Consider the following 21,668-nt stretch of genomic DNA (forward strand, 5'->3'; position numbering starts at 1 on the left):
TTGTATTTCGTCTTTCGTTTGCATGTGCACTGCCCAAGAATGGATATGTAATAATTTAAGGACAATTACTGGCGCGAGCAGAGTAGAGCCGACGCCAGTGTAGTACCAATGCGTATTTCGTGTTTCCCGGGTCATACGTGCCTTTCTATCCTAAACAATGACATACTGCTTTACCTCTTAAAAATTCAGCCATTCTGCGACATATTGATTCTTCGCGTGGCATGACGTTTCTTTACCACGTATGCAAGCAAGGGTGCTCGACATTTTTAAGACCCATCTCCGTAACATGCGTTATGGTCACAAAATGTTTACGATTACTACAGGGCTTCGAAATAGGCTTGTTGCAGTATGTTCTTTTCTTCATTTTTTTTTACTGTGATGATCTTTGGTCACTTGCGTGTAATCACGCTTATCTATGCGTGTGGTTAACCCGGATGCTCCTCTATGGCGGTCAAGCTAAGGAATAATGTAAACCTCCCTATTGCAAGCACTGTAACAGGGTTACAAAACTCGTACATTTACAGTCATTGTGACTGTAAACCTAACTATTATACCGACACACTATATACCACGATAATATTTTATGCTCCGTATTTAGCGCGCACAACATTTTGTAGTTTCCTCTCAGTCTTATAAAGAAGGAGTCCACACTGCTTACATCTATAGGCGCTGTCAGGGTAACAAAATCGTTATGACTTATATGTTCACGACGGTCAGTACTTCATGCTACCGACCGCCTCTCCACACCATATGAGAGGGCTCGAAAAAAAAAGGATGTCTTCTTGCTACATGAAAAAACAGCGCTAGCAAAATGCAAGTACGATCGCTGCCTTTCTTCATGCTCGTGTTTTTAACACTGTTTTGTCAAGAGGATTCATAAACATGACGAAGTTTTGCTGCTACTGCGGCTTATTTGCCAATTTTAGTCGCACCATAAAGCCAAAAACATTTCTGAAATAATGTGTGAGCAGTTACGTACCTCATGCCTGCATTCCAATACAGACTGAAGGATGCAAAGACGCTGTGTAACGTCGGTTGTCTGTAAAGGACACACAATGTCAAATATAAACCTCAAAATTAAACTTCAGCGCCCTACGTAGACTAATGTGTTCTGTTTAAGCATTTAGTGACTTTAGCTATGGCCAAGTGCTTGTAGTCTAGTTAGGTACGAGACCGGCTGGTAATTGATTAAAGTGCTTGAATAGATGTATAAACGAGCCTGATAAGGTTTCTTCATAAAGTCAATCTGTTGCCCCAGTTACCATCTTGCGTCGTGACGAAGAGTGAAGTAGTGGGTGTGATTTCTCAAAATTAGCTTTCACATCCCAATGTGGCGTAGATAAGTCACTGAAATAAATTGGGTGTGCTGGATGGGAAAGTCACCACGTTGCCCCGTTTAACATATGGTATTATGCCAAAATAATAATCTGGAAGTGTTGGTACTGGTTCACATTTTGGGGGTACAGCCATGACTGACGCGGAACAAGAGAAAGGCACAATGCGACGGACAACGCACTGATCAGGTATAGCACGGCAGGACAGGTGTCGAGTCTCAAGTAACCACGACATCCGGATTAGACAATAACCACGAACTCACAAAAGCTTTTGGATACACGTAGGTAGAAATAGAGAGGAGGCAACACGAAGCTGTGGATTTATGACGTAAAAAGAAGGCAGTTATACACTATATTCTTCGACTTCCCATCGCATGAGAAAGATGATGCCGAAGTACGACACCAATGTTGTTTGTCCGGCAAAAAAAACATTTTTAAATTAAGCCTTTTGTGTGCAGGCTTAGGTAGACGCCTACAAGATGGAAGCAGTGCACGGGTGGCCCACACGACCAGACACACCACCATGTGCCATGCACATGCGCGCTGGTATACGCGACTCCATTCACCTGTGCACGCATCTACATTAAGCAGACGGGGTGATGTGTAACAAGCTCCTTACAGAGCACGCATACAATTTACAAAACGCAATTCCATCCCTTATAGCAACGCGCCTACGGCGATTCGAAGAAAGGCACGTGCTGTTTTGCCACTGAGAACTGGTAACAAAAGAAATTTTGAAATATATATATGTAATTTTTTTTTAATTGTGGGGCTTTACGTGCCAAAACCACTTTCTGATTATGAGGCACGCCGTAGTGGAGGACTCCGGAAATTTGGACCACCTGGGGTTCTTTAACGTGCACCTAAATCTAAGTACACGGGTGTTTTCGCATTTCGCCCCCATCGAAATGCGGCCGCCGTGGCCGGGATTCGATCCCGCGACCTCGTGCTCAGCAGCCTAACACCATAGCCACTGAGCAACCACGGCGGGTTATGCGTGTGTGTGTGTGTGTGTGTGTGTGTGTGTGTGTGTGTGTGTGCGTGTGTGCGTGTGCGCGTGTGTGCGTGTGTGCGTGTGTGCGTGCGTGTGTGTGTGTGTGTGCGTGCGCGTGTGCGTGTGCGTGTGCGTGTGTGTGTGCGTGTGTGTGTGTGCGTGTGCGTGTGTGTGAGTGTGAGTGTGTGTGTGTGAGTGTGTGTGTGTGTGTGTGTGTGTGTGTGTGTGTGTGTGTGTGTGTGTGTGTGAGAGAAAATTCGCCCAACTCGGAGTAGGTCGTAGATAAGCGTATTACAGAGTAACGAGTGTATTATATATTCTTGATCTTTGATGACAGCGAACATAAACATTCGACGAATAAGAGCAGTCAGTCCTAGGGGAACGCTGTGTCCGTCCTATCATGTCTTTTGTTCGACGTCAGTTATAGCGCTATCCTCAAAAATGGCCAACAAACACTGACACCTAGGACAACATAGGGGAAATTACTTATAAAAGAAATAACAAAACCATAAGTTAATGGAAATGAAACTGGATGAAAAAACAACTTGCCGCAGGTGGGAAACGATCCCAGAACCTTTGCGAAATGCGAAGGTTGTGCTGGCTAACACTCCCAGGGTTCTACAAGGAAACATAGATGCCCAAGAAAGTGGACGAGGAAACGGTGCCGTGGTAGCTCAATTGATAGATCATCGCAAGAGAAATGCGAAGGTTGTGGGATCGTTTCCCACGTGCGGCAAATAGTTTTTTTCTGCAATTTGATTTCTCCTAATTTATCGTTCGTTTATTTCGTCTATTAAGCACGAGTGATTTCCCTTATGCTGTTTTTGGTGTTAGCGTTGGCTTCTTATGACATGACCAGTAAAAATAAGGCCCCTTGGTTAACCCCCTTTCTTCTCGCTTACCCTTAAAAATGCGTTTTTACTTTAATATTTCCGCATGGTTCCTAAAGCTACGGCTACTAATTGTTGTGAGGCATTCGAGCCAGGGAACTGCTCTGTGTGAGCTCTCAAACAAAAGTACAACATGCCAAAACGCATAAAGCAAGAATCGATAGAGCAGGCGTGAAGAGCTACTGGAATATTCGGCCACCATGAAAGTGACCACCGTGAACCCAGCGGTGATTGACCCGTTACGAGGCTAGCTTCGGTGGCAGAAAGAAGTACGAAGTAACGAGCATGTACGTTATTGTACCTCTGTCTAATTCCTTATTAGCAGTGACAATCCACCAGTTTAACATATTAAAGAGTGGGTTACAGTTTACAGAGGCACTACGCAATAATAAAACAACTAATGCTTCCTGCTAGAGAACGAATCTGCTGCACTTATACTAATTATTACGCAATCTCTCTCTGATTGAAGGGTGTCTTGAGACTAGAGTCAGTATTAAACTTTCTTCCCGTAAATATTCGCCGAACTGTGCTCGCACATGTGTAATTGTTTTGCGAGCGATCGTTCATAATAAACTACGCTCAAAACAGACTATTTGAGTCATACACCCGGCTTGCTTCAAATAAAGCCCAATAAGTTTTTCCATACAGTTTGTGGTTGCTGATATCTAGCGCGTAAGAAACGCATGAAGTTCCTGTGGTTTTCTTAATAGCACCGCTCCAGGACGCCATCCAACATCTCTGGATCTTGTTTACCCTGGTGCCACGTTTCTGTAGCTGCAATATACAGTAGGTTATGTTATTCATTGTATCTTCACGCAATCTGATCTTTTCTTTTATTCCTAAAAGGAATGTCACACACAACTGCTGTAGCTCTAAATGATGCTATCGTTCTTTTTTGTATTGCCAATCTCAATCACCAACACCGTTCGGTCATGCACCACTTTTCCAAATGAATGCGACACATAGCACGTATTTTAATCGAGAATGCCTTCTGTATCATGTGTTTTGGTAAAGAGGTACCAAAGTGTTTCTATTAACTTCTGGCATCTTCAATTGTACCAGGTATATATAACTTACTATAATTATTTAGAAGCGCTGCAATTGTCATGTTTTAACACAAATATTACTAGTATATTGTTTTTAGTATATCTGGCAAACATACATTCCAGCTGTTATTACATTTACTTAGGTCGCTGGGGCCAAACATTTCCCTAGCATAATGGTCGTTAGGAGGGGGAACAGGAGGGGGTGTAGTGGGCTTGATTACTTCCACAAATGGCAAGTCCGCTTTTCCTACGACACTACGTATTCGTAATGGGCGTCCTACAAAAAGAGAATAACATAACCTTAGGTTAAATGGCAAAACGCTGCTTGCTCGCGCAAGCTATAATTACTTCTGCGGCGCGTCTTACGATTACTTAGTTCTCGCTGTGACATGTATATTATCTTAGCTCATCACTTTGCGACGACGCGTTAGGCGTTACTGATGCATCTGTTAATGGTTCTCACTCGTACCGGGACTCGAGGGAGGTAGATAATGACATGGCCATTCAGTTGGTTCGCTTTCTTTACCGTGCAGCTTTGTTGATGCATTCATTTCAGAATTTGCATATCCTTCCCTACTCGGCTCTACAACTTGCCCGTGGGGCCCATAAATAAGCAAATGTCAGCATTCAGAGGAGACACTGGGTTCTGCGCAGGAATTTTTCCTTATGATCGAAGCAAAAATGTATAAACAGAGAGCAATTGCAGTCGTATGAGCGAATTAACTTTTTTATTTTCTTTCGTCTTCAGATGAACGACGACAGTTTGTTAAGGTTGACAGCGAGCAATGCGGTCCACAGTGCAAAGCTTCTCTCAGCACACATTCACCCAACAAAAGCAAAAAAAAAAACGTTTATTTAAAGCACGCGCACACCACTGTGAATAATTGCATACAACCTTAACGAGCATTTGGATCATGCCGCCCGCTGTGTGTGAAAAATTACATACGCAAATTCTTGAACATAAACAACAACTCTTTATTTGAAATGAACTCCGTTTTTGCACCTTGTGTTACATAATTCGACATTTATCGAGCAGTTAGGACACACCTTATCCTGCCCGCTCCCTCTGCTGCAGTCGGGTTTTCTGTGGACAAAATCTTTGTCCGTCAGGCAGTGCACCTCCTACCCCCCGCCCTAACTTCCAAGCCCACCTCAACTCACACTCCCACCCCAAAAAATGCTGTTTTTTGACGTGATCCTCCGGTTGGCTTCAGGTGGAGTTTAACCTGATTCGAGCTTACTTGTGTAAAGTAAGCATAGCAAAATATCATTTTCGTTAAGCGAATATTTATCTCACCATCTTGCCGCTGAAAAATTTCCTGTGGTGTCTTCATTACTCGGAACACTCCGTTGCCAACCATGGAGGTGGAGGCGCTCTCCATGTGTCTGGCTCGAACACTCTAACGACTCATGCAGATGATGACAGATATGGATCAAATACACATCAACGTAAGATGCAAACAACTGCAGCTTTACCCTTTAGATTAACGTTGACAATACCCTTCATCCAAGCTACAAAGAGAAACCCCGTGTCGTTAATAATAATAAAGTGTCCTGTGTAAGCGTCTAAAATAGCATTGGTGAATGAAGTTAGGAACAGTGTTTACTATCATTTGTATGTAAAGCTTGCGCTTGTTCTTTTAAGCGGAAACAAATTGCAGCCTTATGAAGAGTGCTAAAATGGAATCCGACTGAGGTATTGCAAGTAAGTAAAACATTTGTGTACGCTTACTACAGGTATTGTTTTCGAAGCAAAAGAAAAAGCAAGACGGAAAAGAAGAGGAAAATGGAAGGACGCAGAGAAGCGACAACTACCATCTGTTTAACGCTAGATCAAAATACAAAAGCAATCGTTATCGGGACACACAGTGCGTACATTTGGTAAAGCAGGAACACAGCATCAAGAAATTTGTTCAGAGAATCACGTCTTTTAATAAAAACAACGTCATGAATGTGTCGCTACCTCAAGTTGACTCTTTTTTATAAATCTTAAGCGATTCACGCTGCTCTGCTTTGCTCCAAGAACAGTAAGCCTAAACGCCGACTTGCCCAAGAGCAAGTTCTGTAGGTATTGACGTTCGCATGAGATGCGACTAAACACCACACACGAGGATACAAACATATTGGATAAAATGCTGTCACAGCATTTAGTGACACACACACGCGCTTACACACAATTCTGTCTGTGATATGGGCCGTGTGAAATTCTATGCAGAGAGCGGCAATTCCAGAAAACCTATTTAGCGACTTACGATTGAACAAAAGTTTGCAGAGGCGCTGGTTTTTAAGATCTGTCTTAGGTTGCGCCGTCCTCATGTACACGCCCTGTACGAAGACCTTCAGTACCCTAGCCCTTCCTGCCTCGTAGATTAAAGCTCCTTCCTTTTCATCGCAAGGACAGCGCTACACGCAAGTGCAAGCACATTGTTTCATTCCTGTCAGGTGCTATGGAGCAATTGTGGCAGCACCATTGGTGAAACGCAGTTGTTGCAAAAGTTCGTTAGCATCTTCGCTACGAAGCGCGAGTGCCATCTGTGTGGAAACGTGGGCATCGTGTACAAAGACGTCGCTATCTCTACGTACTCGACAGTTTCAACTTTCTCCCTAATTGTTAACCACTCAGCTTGCTACTAGTCTTCGTCTGAACGTATCATTATGGTCTCACGTTTAAGTAAACCGAACGTCAGCGACACCTAAACAAGCCCGCTGTCTCACTGTATTGTCAGATTTAGAGGTGAGCAGTTCACCGGGTTTACACTTTTGCTGAGTGGCTCAAACATTGGGTGATCAAATGTAAAAAACTATGGCTTATTGTAAATTGTAAATCTTGGCACTCGTCCACCACAATTAATTTTCTCAATGAGTTATAAAGGAAACGTACATCCGACAGCTCTGCTGTCCGCCTAATGCTTACCGGGCCTCACAAGATCTACGCATAGAGTATTTCCGGTTGGAGGCCGCGTATCCGGTTGCCCGGGAAATTAGTGTTGCCGTACCCGTGTGCAAAACAGGTTGGATGGCTTGGGTTAGGGTGTGCGTAAGAAATGAGAGCGGAGCAAGTGGTTCTGCTTTTCTTCATAACTGCACCTTCGGGAAATCAATTTGCCGGCACATTTCTCCTGAGACCAGTTACTGGTGTAGGCCTTGGCGAACGAGACACTCAAATTGTGCATGATGACCCACAGTTGTAAGTGCGATGCGATGTTGGCATGAAATACTTCTTTTTCGTTTAAATACAACTTGACAAGGTTTGCCACGACTACAGCAAAATAACTCGTTCTATTAAAGCTGCGTATGTTTTTCACATTTTCACACCAGCGTTTCGGTCATGTGTGCCGGTGTTCTTAGAACCAGTCGGTGCCACGGGAAATATTTTATATTGTGTTGAATTCGGCAACGTGGATTTTGCCACTGGGGTCGATAGCGGGATGTTTCTTGCTGTTTTGTAGATGCAGTTTATTACTAAACGCATAACATGCTGCTTACGAAGAACAATGCTACAATATTGCCTCAGACTGAAGAACTTTTGTTCACCCCACCTCCCCCACATCAAGCACTATTCTTTTACAGCGAAGCTGTTAAAGCCTAGTTCCGCCAGGATCGTCTCCGTGTGTAGACACAAAACTCCCCATACCTGGGCCTATCCCGAACATACTGCAATGCCGGGATCACCCGAGGCGGAGGTGAAGCAAGCGTTAAGCACTCTCCATACGTGGACCGATCCCAAAGATAGTGCAATGCCAGGGCCTACCCACGGCGGAGGTGCAGTTCGTCATTAAGGGGCCCATATACACTGCTTCACTGGTCACCCTTCTTCACGGAGTGAAATGGCACTATGTTTTTTCACCGAAGTTTTCATAGAAGTAGGCACAAATTAGCTGGCGAACACTCTTCTGTCTTTTCTTCTCAACAGTTTTTCTGTAGGGGTTGCGTATATACTAAGCACATATTAAATACAGAGGGAGAGCTCTATACGGCAGCACCAGGTATCTTTATGGTAAGCACAAAACACTTCTTTTGCGAAGTCTACCTTACAAAGTCCAAAGTCACTTGTTTTATCGGACTCATTCTTTATTGGAGAGGTTTTATTGCGGTATCGCATTTATTCTTTAGTGAATGTTGTTTTTAACTCGCAGATTTGTTTATAATAAATGTATGAAATTATTCTTCGTAGTAAGTTTTTCAATGGTTCAGGGTACTTCATGTGGTTACAGTTCTTTCACTGGCGTCACTCACAAAGCCACCGTTGCACATATGACGCGCTGTGGCGTAATTACCTCCACCTTTTTTCATATCAGCAACCAAAAGAACGCCAGATTTGCCTGTAGGTAACCTGGGTTGACTAGTAATTGCCAAAGCATCATTTTTACTGTTTCCCTTGACTACTTTAGATGGCAGCAGAACGTGCTTAAGGTATGCCCCTGAGTGCGTCCACTTTGCAAGGATTACGTCATAGCCTTTTTGATTACTTGCGTGACCCACCTTATTGATCCTGTCTTCACTCAAACGGCAAATCATTGAGTATATAAATATGCTGGACATGTGCAATAAAGACAAATTTTATTGGTAAAGGTAACTTGAGGTAGCAAGTCGTATGATGACAAAGGAACCTCGACCGAAAAAGGCGTTGTAGATGGTGATGAGGGTTTCCATAGTGCTGAATTTGCATACCTGCACTTTGAATTCTTATCTTAGCAACTGCTGTTTAAAAATTATTTTGAAGCTGTAAGGCAAGGATAAACTGGAGAGCAAATCCTTAGTCAAAAAGAGAAACATCTAATGAGACCTGGTAACATTATAATAACAAGCCTTTACCCTGCATAAATTTGAATAGAGGATGGCGGCACCAAAGACGCAGTTTAATGGATAAAATAGGGATCCACACTAAAAATGCCCTAGCAATGTGAAGTCAGCTATAGTAATATTTTCTTTTTTTTTTTTTGCGCTGGTTGCATGAACGGCTTGACATACTCATCGAAAGTGGTAGAGCTCTAGAAAACCAAATACCAGAATAAATGCACGGAGCGGCGTATTCCTTAGTAACACTATGCAGAGAAGATTGCATTGCGACTACGGAGAAAATCAACATGCTGTACCGCACAAACCTCTGCCAAGGTGAGCCCAAAAAATACGAGTTTCGGAGAAAACGCGTTCACGTAGAGGCAAACACCGCCGCCGCTAGCAGCATTACGCGTGGAGGCCTCTTGCTTGCAGAAGTGTTGTGTGCGCTTTTGACATTTTTTACCGGTCACGTCTCCACAGTATGACATACGAGAAGTATCCCGTTCCACGTGCACGACAGTGAGTACAGAGGCCGAGCGAACTCTTCAAGATGCCATATACGTTGCGAAGTATATTGCTTGCCGTCGGCTACCACTTGCAGTCTTCGTGTCAACGGGCGAAGCACTGCAATATATATTTTTATCTGAGCCGCCACGCGAATGCGTAATCGGAGGTCACATTTTTTACGATAGCTTGCACGCCGAGTTTGGTAAAGGTTCAGAGAAGATTGAAGTTTTCAAGTTACTGGCTCTGAGTAATCCACGCGTCATGTGACGAGGTGTTGGCGAGAAGCCTGTTGAAAAAACTTGCACACGCCGCTAAATCCGGCACATAGAAAATGCGGAAAAAAACGACACTTTTGAAACTTCTTATGCCTTTATATCAGGAAAGCATAAAAAAGTACGTACAGAAAAGCATCTTTATTCGACGCTCTTCATTTCTGTGCGCTCCAAAAAATTCCTGTCAAGCGGTTATTGTCATAGATATCTTGGCAAGTAGCTAATGGCGATCGGCTGCTGTTCGTATTTGCATGCCACGCTCTGAAACAACTTCCACGGAATGCAGTTTAGATTTGAACGAACTTTATTTTTATGTCTCGGCATTCGTTGTCATTCTGGGAATAGCATTTCATTTGTTTTCTTTAAAGGGGGGGGGGGTCGTGTCATGAATTAGCTGTTGAGTTTCCTCTTGAATGATTAATACAGCACGGGTATTAAAATTTCAATTACTGGTGGAGATGCAGCAAATATATTTGCTCAGGCCTACTATACATATATATTGCGAGCGCCAAGTGAGAACTTCGTTGTTTTCAAGTGCGTGTAGTATTTGCTGCAATCTTTATGTCGTTCGGTGGCGCGCGAATTTCGGATACAAAGCGTTCGGTTGGCTTTCGTCTTTTAAGTTGTGAAAGTGGAGATCGTCGAGAAATGCCTCTGCTGTGTGAAATTCAAGAGAGCAAAGTACAGCAGCTTCCCATTGGTTTCCTCTGTGATGCTATATATTAATGAATGGAGCACGACATCATTTAGCTTGAAGCGAGTGAGGACAGATGGGTGGGCGCTCGTTGCCCCGGTGACAGATGGGTGCGCCCACCCAACACACACACACACACACACACACACACACACACACACACACACACACACACACACACACACACACACACACACACACACACACACACACACACATATATATATATATATATATATATATATAAATATATATATATATATATCTATGAACGACAAGAAAGGCGGCTACCGAGGGGCCCGTTTTTTATTAATCATGGCATAAGAGGCCAACAAACATCCTGGGAAAACACAGGGGAAATCACTCGTACTTACCAGTTTGATTACGGAAATTATAAATTCATGGAATTGAAAATGAATGAAAAAAAATGGCTGTGGCTTAGCTAAGGTTAAGCCCAGGATGCGAAGCATACTAGCCTTTATTTTAGTTGTTGAACCACTGTTTAGCCTGGTGAACTGCTTTTGCTTGGCTATATTTGGTTCGGCTAGACGAAGAAACAACTCATGCGTTACTCTGCTTCGCCTTCAAGAGTGGAACGCGACAGCGTTCCCGCCGACCCGCCAAGGGGTGTAAGCTACGGCGCAGCGACTACGCGCCGCGCATTGGACGCGGTGAGCGTCGAGCAACGCAGCGTTCGGCGCGGCAACGAAATGTGCGCCTGAGCAAGCGACGCACGCCTGAGCCTTAGAAACAGCTCGTTTCTAAGGCAACACCGCATTCACTAGAGGCGCTTGTGTACCGCTTTGAAGCATGGTACTCGTGGCTCAGTGGTAGCGTCTCCGTCTCACACTCCGGAGACCCTGGTTCGATTCCCACCCAGCCCATCTTGCAAGAGTTGAGCCAAAGCCACCTAGAAACAAGCGCAGCTGCTTATATACCGCCGCGACGCCGCGAGCGACGGCGCGAGTTGGAGCCCCGTTTCTCCTCTGTCGTGACGTCACGGTGTCACGTGGTCAGCCTTGAAGGCGACTCCGCGAGTGACGGCGCGAGTTGGAGCCCCGTTTCTCCTCTGTCGTGACGTCACGGTGTCACGTGGTATGGCATGGGGTCAAAGGTCATTGAAGGCGACACCGCCGCGCCTGAGGAGCTGGGTTGAGCTCTAGTAATATGCTTCGCATAAAAACGACTTGCCGCATGTGGGCAACAATCCCACGTCTTTCGCATTACGCGTGCCTTGCCTTACTAATTGAGCTACCGCGGCTCCGTCTTCCCATGCACTTTCTTGGGTATTTATGTGTCGCTGCTAGGACTGACTCTGGGAGTGTTAGCCAGCGCCACCACTCGCACACCTTGGCGGCGGATGTGGAGCATCCTTTCGGCCGCAGGCGTCACAGTTTGAAGAATCATCCTAATAATTTCAAAAGGTTTGAATAGCCGTATACTCGCATAAGATGTGGGGAAAATAGATTCGGTTGCACCCAATATATAAGGACACACTATGGTCGAAAATAATTCTTGTATATGGCATAGACCAAGAAATTTCTCGCAGGAATTCCGAATTTGTTTTGTTGAGTTTTGCCACAAAGTCATTTACACGGATCGCAAAAGTTATATTTCTATGACCAAGGTTTATTGTGGTTTATGGGAATTGGCATATCATGCGCACTAAAACAGACATTTTCCTGCCATTTCTCGAAGCCAAGCAATCAAGCAGGAACGACAGCCGCATACGCTTTGGCATAAAACTCTAAAATATTATATTAAACACTTTCACTTTGTCTTCCGCTCTGATTGGACTCAGATTATAGAAGAGATGAAATCTTGTCACCTTGGCGACAAACGTATGATCGAAAGCTTCGAGATAAATGTGAAGGACAAATTAGCCGTAAAGCTTTTGCTGCTTTATCTACAAGAATTGCATTGACGTTCCTATTTTTTAGCTTGATTGACCAAGTGTGAGAATTAAATCCAATTTCCTAGTATTTTTCTTCACCCTCTCTTGTTTCCACATACATGCATAAATATGGAATGAAGCTCGGACTCTTACAAAGTTCAATACCTTCTTTTACGCAGAATTCTCAGAATTATCTTTATTGGACGCCGAAGTTGGATGATATAAATGGTTCCTCGGAATTGAAATTCAGCACCAATTAGGGAGGAAGCATTATAAATATAATATTCTTCTGCGGATCGTCTATAAAACACGATGATAATTTCGAGGCCATTTCTAAACAAGCGTTTGAGCACTTTTCAATCGTCTCGAAAAACAACATGCATATTGCTAGATTAGTACAATGCCTTGTATAAAAAAGTGGCATAAAAATGAGGGAATGATTAAATAGTAGTAACCTGAAGTCTGCGAAAGATATACGATGCTTTAGAGACGAGTAAAAATTTAGCTGGTTTGTATAGAGTTTGATTTTAGGCACAGGTGACCTGCTCTGTCAGAGTTGCAAAATGTAACGTGTCACTGTATTTGATGCTGTGCTGGTTCGTTTATATTTGTTGCGTTAGTTACTTGGTACTGTATATACAGTGAAATAATTCACAAAAATAAGTAGTGAAAGAACAGGACAGAAAAGGGCTTTATTCATGCCCGGTAATTTCCACACCTGAAAATTTTACATGATTATGGGGGCATGCATCATATTTTTCACGCTACTAGTTCAGCCGTATCTGGAATCCTTTCATCCAATTTTGAGATGAAAACGTGACCACGAGCAGGTTCTTCAAAGGACAGGCTATCCTATTTGGAAAACCAAATTTGACTTAGGATAATTTCCAGCCATGAAAGACTTCGTCACTTACCCACGCCGAAGCACCCACCCACAATACGCTTTCTGTAGCAAATATTGCTCTCATACAATTTGTGGTCGACGGTAGGGCTTAGAACTTACTTCTTGAATTGTGGCTCTACGCAGATTTTCTGTATATATTGCATCGATGGCATAATAGACGCAATGGAACTATTTTACGAAACTTTCTGAAGTGCTCGGCACTGTTGAGAAACTTACGATTATTCGAAATTCTCAATGTACGGATGAGCGCCGTTTTTTCTGAGGTAAAAGAAATTAATGGAAGCTACGCACGTTTAGTTTTCTTGTCGTTTTAATAATTTTGCTTGCTTGTTGTGAGTTACTATCAAGTATCTGAATTTATTTTGTGGACTTTGCGGGCTTGTATATTTTCATCACACAATCGTGTTTTCTGCATAATCCATTTCCTCTTGAGTACTTTCTTTACCAGCTGATTTTCTTTATCATAATTTTGGTGTGTTATCATAACTTTGGTGTGTTATCGTTCTTGAAATGACAAGTTTCGAACCACTTTTTTGGTTACACTATTCCTCCCCTTAGATATGCAATAGTCTCGACTGCGGAACTTTAAAGACACTGCAAATATCTATAAGTAAATGAAATAAACATAAAAATGAATGAATAATTAAATAAACGGGCATTTACGTAGGAAGACTACTTGCTGTATATACAACTTCTAAACGTTTTTCCTATCCTTTGAAAAAGCGATTCCATGAACCTTGACATTCGACACATCCTTGGAAATTGGAAAATAGGTCAGCCGGCCTTAGAGGAGGAATAGAAAGTGAATAAGTGGAGAGCATGTAAGCGGAGAACAGGCTTTTGCTGTGACTTGTACCGTATGCGAAAATAAACATGACGCAGGAAGACGGCAGACGGAAGTAATCACAAGTGGACGAACAATATAATCCTGCACATGGAGGCAACGTTTCAGCAATGGTTCTTCCCTTTCCCAGGGTGTTTTACTTATTTCACTGCTAGGATGGTATGAAATTGTCTGGATTATTCTTGGCCCATAATTTTTTAGCTTGACGAACAGTCAGCTGAAAACCTACATCACTTTTTGCGCTCAGAGTGCCAGTAGATTGTGAGCAGCGCCAACTTCAGGTAAGCTGGCCTCTTCAGTATCATAATGAAGAATCTCCAGCAATATTTGACCACGATGATGACAGTGTGATCGCTTCCCATTTGTAATTGTATCGCATAAGTTATCTTTAATTGCTAAAAGTAATGACTAAGTTTTCACTCATCCTAAGGAAGTGGCATCATATTTTTTATTTTGGTTGCGAGATTGCGTTTTCGTTTTCAATACTGAGGTGCAACAACGTAAAGCTATTCCAAACTTTTGTACCCACTACCCACTGCGCCTGTATATCACGCGACGTCATGAAAACCGCGAAAACACCAGACCTGATACAATGTGTGCAAACACTGAGTATGCACGATTAGAGCACACAAAATAATAACCATGTCGCATTTGTTGCATGTTTCACCAATAGCGAAAAATACATCAACGTCGTTTGACCAATCGCTATTGGTCAAACATTTTCGGGCTGGGCCCATTTTTCCTCTCACGCTACCTCACAAAACCATGAAAACTCACCGCATAAAAGTGACGTGTACGCGTGAAACACGGATTATTATGTCAAACAAAACTGAAAAATATGCTGAATAGCCGGAGACTGCCCCATTCCAAAAGGAATAGAGTATGGCTGTGGGAGATTGCCCTGCGCAGCTCCGATCCCATCCTACAGGACCGTTCCTGAGGTGGACTGAGGGGGTAGCGGAGAGCTACCACTACTGGTAGAGGGACTTCTAGCCACATAATGTGGAGACGGACGCCTGCTGGGACTGGAGTACTTAGACCTCCCTCTCTACTCCCCGGCCCCCCTCTCTTAAAAGGGGAATAAAGTTCATTCATTATTATCTGCTCGCCGACAGCAGTGGCGCTGGTTACTCGGAGCTGCTGGCGTGGATGGGCTTATTTGGGTATAACAAAACATTTTCCGTGAAAGTATAACACGTGAAAGAACAATAAAATTCTTTCACGTCAAAGGACTTTCGGCACGTATACGACATTGCACTGCCAACTCTTTTTTGCTGAAGATCCGTATTAGCGGCATTGTTCACATTACGTTCCATGTCCTGCGATATTTGACCAGCCACCGGAAGCTAATGGGAAGCGGACCAATTGCGGACGCTGGCATCACCCTACTGATCCGTTTATCTGCTTTCACTGTGCTTATTGCGCCCCATCGAACTTCCTCCACTTGAAGGTGCGCCTCACCTCTTCTCAGCCAATGAGACAGCAAAAAGTGAAATGTAGGCCATGGTATTTGCTTTGAAAGGAAAAGAAAGTGGCATCCTTTAAACAACAAGCGCGTCAGATTTGGCTTTTTAAACAACGCTACGGGTTGATACGCGATGCTTGGGTCAGTGGTTACACAATTACAATTCGGTTTTAATCGATAGCTTCGCAGACAGTCAGGGGTGATGATGGTAGTTCAAAATGTTGCTTGTTCATGTGTTCAGTTTTCAAACTTAAACTTGCACATTTTGTCGCAGTGTGCCACAGAGAATGTTGCAAAAAACTATATAGAGAATGCGTTAATTCCAGACGTCTTACAAATGCCACTTGCACTAGGTAAGTTCATTAGCATAAAATGTAACGTTATTGCGAAATTTAGATAATGACGTTTAAATCTTTATTCCATCGGCATTATACCGAAATTCTAATCAAGGCAATGTTGGCGTGTGGATTCAGACTGCAGGTTAACATTTCTGTTGTTTCTGCGTCGCTAAAGTTTCAGAAATGGGTCTACATAACGCGAAATCCGAAATAAATCCTTCCGCTCTGGAATATTTGTCTATCATAAACTCTAAACTTCGTCCACGGCTAAGCATAAGTCACCGGCTCAGTAATTACGCATAATTTTCACTCAGTAATGAAAAGAACCGAGAAAATCGCTCACCATAACCTAAAACTACAAAGGAAGTAAAAGAGGGCAACGCTGCTGTTTCTACGAGCAAGTGGGTACTTCGGCGTCAAATGTAGCCGTGCCCATTTCCTATATATCGCAGAATAATTACGCTCTCCACATTTGCTTGAATAGTTGGTCTGATGGTGTATTGTCAGTCTTGCTTTGTTCTGCTTCTTTCTGCCAGTGCGTGCAGTGATATTTCCTGGTCAATATCGGTAAATGATTTCACATATTGAGAGACTTGAACACCAACCTTCAAGATGTGCGCGTGGAAGCAGCATTCCTGTTTTTTTTTTCTGAGTATGTCTCCCAGCCAAGGAGAATTACTCGCCATTCCTATGGTGCAGACATAGGCAAGACGACGCTCAGAAGCCCGTAATTTTGAAGTATGAATGGCGAGTGTGGACGTAACAAGTGACCATTTGCATATTATTAATCTGCGCCAAAACTTCAGCGCCGAGGGAATTTTGAGCCCTTCACTTTCTCCTGTCATTGTAGTCGTGCTCCTGGGGACAGCTGGGTGCGAAGGCGTGGTAGCCCTGTATTCTTTGCTATGGGTATTTTTATATGCGCTCACTCTGACGGCACCCAATGTACTGTAGCCATTCATAAAGTTCTGTTTTTGTTGCTGACTTTGGAAGAGCTCTTCTAACTATCGCAAGAAAACTTTCTTCGTTTCTGAACTGGAGAATAAGGCTGTTTTCTACATTGCGACCTTTACAGAATGTTATTGCCATGTTTATGACAGTATTTTGTGGATTTTACATTGCAGTCTGAACTCGATCCTTAGTAACTACAAGCGTTTCTAAATACCTTTCATGCATCTAAGCGAACTTTTAAAACTATCCTTTTTGAAGCGAACACACACAACGCAAATTGATCAAGGAGCCGGAATATGGCTCTAATATTGGATCAAATGTACAAGTGCCGCACCTGTATTTCTTAGGAGAGTATGATGAGTGAGGCACGTGCTTCCAAGAATGCACAAAAATGTCAAGTATGTGCCGGTTTTACTTAAACTCCGAGCAGCAACTGCTAAAGCAATTTTGCATCTGTTTATTCAAAGAAAAAGAGTAACTTAGCGGTCAAATGTGAAACCCAAAGCATATGATGTGGCACACAAAACCGCATGGAAAGAGATGAGGGACACGACAAACTTACCTCTTGTGGGCTTCTGTGCATCCTTTGTGGTATCATTACCGCATTCGTGGTGGCATGCACCACCTATACAGAACGCAATTGCAACTGTGACCAGGTACCTGTCTAGAGCGCAGCTCTGAGGCGCCCATTCCTGCGGCGAGCGTCGGCGTTGTCCCTCGTAACCGAGCGAACGATCACGGGGAAAGATCAAAGCAAACGCAGAGCGCGACGAGGAGGGTGCCGCGGAAGAATGAGGGGAAAGCGGAGGAGGAGGGATACGGCGAAAGCGTGAGAAGAAAAGCGTAGGGCCACGCAAGACATGCTTTGCAGCGACGATGGCTACGAGATGGCGCCAGAGTAGTGCGTCTCGTCTACTAGCCATTGCGTCGTCGTTGTTCTCCTCAGTGGCTGTGGCGCACACCTACAGTGGGTGATTGGCCTTGAATAGGGTGGTTAAGTTAAGGGCCCTATAGCGTAAAACTATTCCAACATATTTTTATTCCAATCTTCGGACGCCAAATTTACGTAACCGCCGACGTAAGCAACGGGTGGTAACCCACAGCGTTGCCTGAACAGCCCAACCAAACGCTCTCCTCGTTTATAGGAGGTCACTTTTGTTTGCTTTCTAAACGAGTAAAATTGCCTACATAGAATGGTTTTTCTTATCTAATTGGCTGACAAGAGGCGAGGAGCATGCTCAATACGCGAGGGTTTCGATGGGGCCGATCCCGCGCAATGAAAACAGATAACCTGATGAAGAGGGAGGTACCAGCGTCTGCTACCAGTCCGCTTCCCCTTACTAAAGTTGCGGTAGCAATTGTCTAAAATCGCAGCAGCGTCCAATGGAGAATTAAGAAAGCCGCTAAAATGGATCGTCAGCACAAAAGAGTTGGCAGAGCGATGTCGTATGCGTGCGGATAGGGCTGATAACGTTATGCGGCCACGCGGAAAGTTTTGTTGCACGCAAATAAACCCATTTTCTCCGGCAGATGCCAGTAGCCAGTGCGTGAGCGATAGACGGTAGCCATCTTGTATTCCTTTCGGAACTCGCAGTCTCCGTCTATTCAGAAAAAGATCCAGTTTTGTACGGCACATTAATGCATCATTAACGCGTACACGTCACTGTTACGAAATAGGTTTTCTCGGTTTTGTGACATCGACTTACAGAAAGACCTTTTAACTAATAGCAGATGGTTAGCGGCGAAAAGCCGTCGAATCGCAAATATATATTTTTGTTTTGTTCAGCGGTATCATTCATAATCAGTGCGTAGGCGTCACGTCAGATTAGGAGCAATCGCGGTATTCCTGACGTCGCATGACAGACAGGCGATCCAAGACGGCTTTCGACGAGTCTCGGAGGGCCGATTGTAGAATTGGAAAAGAAAAGTTTGGGATAGGTTTATGTTATAGGGCCCTAGGTGCATAAAAACAAGAGAGTTAACAATTTCAACGTTGGAGGTTAAAAAGAAAAATTTTTGTGTGTGGGATAAAAGCAATCAGAAGAAAACCATGTATAAGAAACCTAAAAAGAGATGAATAAATTAATAAATGAATGAATAAATAACAGAAAGCTATGGTGAGGAGGGAGGACAATCAGTCTAACAAGGTAATCGATTGGTTTCGATTACGTAATTTTGGGTTGCTAAGCAAACGTTTCTGTTGCTGAACCCAATAATGGAGGCTCCGGAAGATAGGATAACGGGTACTGATAAATTTAGGCCAGTATTGCGAAAAGGCACTTCGAGTAGTCGTTTTCTTATAACAGAAAGACGCGTGCAAGACAAGAATTGGTCTATTGTCTCAGCTTTGCCTTAGAAAGAGCATAACGGTGAGGGTACCAGACAAGACTTGTGCAGATAAAAGTTCAACGTATCTATACGCCAGCGCTTCCTCGTGTGGAGACTTCAATTTTTCTTGTTTGCGAAAATCTCTGTGCTAAAGGTATAGGAGATGTCAGTACCACAGAGTCTGTAATTGCGTAGCCTGATACCGCCTGCATAATCACCCTCTTGCGCAATCTAGGAGCAGTAACATAGGCAGACAAAGGGGAATAAGGGAGAATCGGGCCACTTATTGATTCATTGGCTAGACAATTTGCAATTTTATTTATAATTATTCCTTCATCGCCAGACACCCAAATCAAACGCATGATTCCCAAGTATCCAGGTACCAATGAATGAAACGTCCTCATTACGTGAGAATCACGAGGTGCAGTAACGGATGAGCACAATGATAATGAATCAGTGATTGTCACGGTTGACCTAATTGATCGTCCTCATTTGCGTAATGTCAGCACCACTGCCATGAATTCAGCTAAAAGGATCGGTGTGATATTTGGCAGCCGAAGAGAAAATGTTCAGTCAAGAATCTAGTAAAATATTCCTACACCTGATTTTTTTTGACAATTTCAAGCATCTGTCGCAATTACAATGTTTTTTGGAAGGTTCTTCAGACGATCTTGTAATATGCCGCCTTGAATACGGTGTGGAAGTAATTTTGAATTATTAGAAAAATGTTACCGAATCGAATCTTCGTTGTAACAGTTCTATCGGGAATCGGAAATGTATCGCATATGCGCACGTCGTAAGAGTCAAATAACGTTTGCGCAAACGTAATTTGCGCATTGTGCAAACGCGGCCAGGTGACATCGAAAAACAGCACAGGCTGTGAAATAAATGTTCGGTGATAATGTAGTGGCGGTGATTCATAAATGGTCAAGAAGATCTGCACTGTCATAAACCGGAACCTACTGAAAGAGGAAGAATGTGAGATTCTAGATAAAGAACAGAATTTACAACAAAGTTAGGAAGACTTAAACACCAACGTAGGACTTCTCTTTCAAAGTGAATTAGGGGACGGGACTTGCAGGTTGGAGGTCCAGAACATACCACGCAACCAAACTTTAATACAGCGCGAACGTACATACGATATATCACTAGGTGTGTATATGTTCTCAATCCAATTCGATGACTGCACAGCCTACGCAATATGCCAATTCCACGGGTACCTTTTCTAGTCACATGATCTAGCTATGTGTGGGCGCCAATTTAGAGAGGCGTTTTACATAATTCCAACGTATTTAACAGACTCTACCTGTGGTATGTATTGAAGGATATAAGACACTGAGATGTGCAGTGCGTCATGTATCGGAACAATCAGAATAGCACATTTGCTGGCACTGAGTAAAAGGTGCTTAACATGCAGCCATCTCTCCAGAGAACAAAGACAAGGGTGCAGTTGTTAGTATACCGTGTGAATGTCGTTTTCTGGGGCGAAAAAACGCAGTATCGCATGCATAAACATAAGTAGTTACTTCTTGATGACAGAGAAGTGTGCTCATGAGAATATTAAAAAGCGTTGGGAAATAGCAGAAGCGTTGCAGTACGCATCTCGTTTGCTTGGTTGCCGTGCTTCCTCGGCCCACTCTTCAAAATGCTCGGTGTCTTCATCAAGACTGCGACCATTGTCACATGGTAACATGGCTTCTAACATCGTCTGATCTTCACGAACGTAACCAAAAAAAAAAAAAGCTTCTGCCAAACATTTCTAATTGCAGGGTAAATCTGATGGTTCTTAGAATATTTCCTAAATAACACAGCCTGTTTGCGACCAATAACTTCAAAATGCGTTCTCGATATATCATTTTGCCCTGGTATGATTATGTAGAAATCTGCCCCTGAAATATGTTAGCGTTTATGTTGCACATCATAACTTTCACCAAATTGACATACGACACTTTTACAAGAAGGACAGTCTTATATTTCAGCCGCTATTCTCCATGGAAAACTTGCGGCTTCAAGGTTCTGATGTCGCGAAAAAGGCGCGAGACAGAAAATGCTACTCAGCGCCTACTGCAAGCAGCACCGCTGTCTCAAGTGGTCCCTGCGCTTAGGAGTGGGCGCCAGACACGTTGCGCTAATGCACCTACCATCCCTCTTCACACGACGACAGTGTCACGCCCAGCTGTTAGGCAGAAGAATAATCTTCGTTCAAACACAATACCTTTTCTCTTTACTTCCTAGATTGGGAGCAGTGGAGCGCGTCATCTTCTTGGCTGGTTTTTCTTGTGAATTCTAGTTGTCTTAGCGCAAAGGCTTCTTCCTAGACCAGGCGCCGTACGTAAATAGTATTTCATCATAGACCCTATACGTGAACAAGGCATTAGGTCCGGCTCTTAATGCTACAACAGCATCAATTTGCCGTCAGAAGAAC

General features: G+C 43.5%; 1 protein-coding gene and 1 long non-coding RNA gene across 4 annotated transcripts in view; one reads left to right on the forward strand and one right to left on the reverse strand.

The window, feature by feature from the left end:
• LOC126534530 (sulfotransferase ssu-1-like) overlaps positions 1 to 21,668 on the forward strand; it is a 283,346-nt gene that overhangs the window by 182,643 nt on the left and 79,035 nt on the right. Inside the window, exon 3 of one of the 3 annotated variants that reach the window (XR_011895825.1) lies at positions 6,002 to 6,217. The exons of the other annotated variants lie outside the window; for them this stretch is intronic. The gene's annotated coding sequence lies outside the window, so the exon portion shown is untranslated. Of the gene's footprint in view, positions 1 to 6,001; positions 6,218 to 21,668 lie in introns of those variants that run through there. 3 annotated transcript variants of the gene reach the window in all.
• On the reverse strand, positions 770 to 21,413 carry LOC129385611 (uncharacterized). Its single transcript, XR_008613081.1, has 3 exons — positions 21,298 to 21,413; positions 5,562 to 5,662; positions 770 to 1,039 (listed from the first exon to the last, which is right to left on the reverse strand). It is a non-coding gene; the product is annotated as an uncharacterized lncRNA (long non-coding RNA).

Source organism: Dermacentor andersoni, chromosome 7 (assembly GCF_023375885.2).
Source record: "Dermacentor andersoni chromosome 7, qqDerAnde1_hic_scaffold, whole genome shotgun sequence".
Taxonomy (NCBI): Eukaryota; Metazoa; Arthropoda; class Arachnida; order Ixodida; family Ixodidae; genus Dermacentor; species Dermacentor andersoni.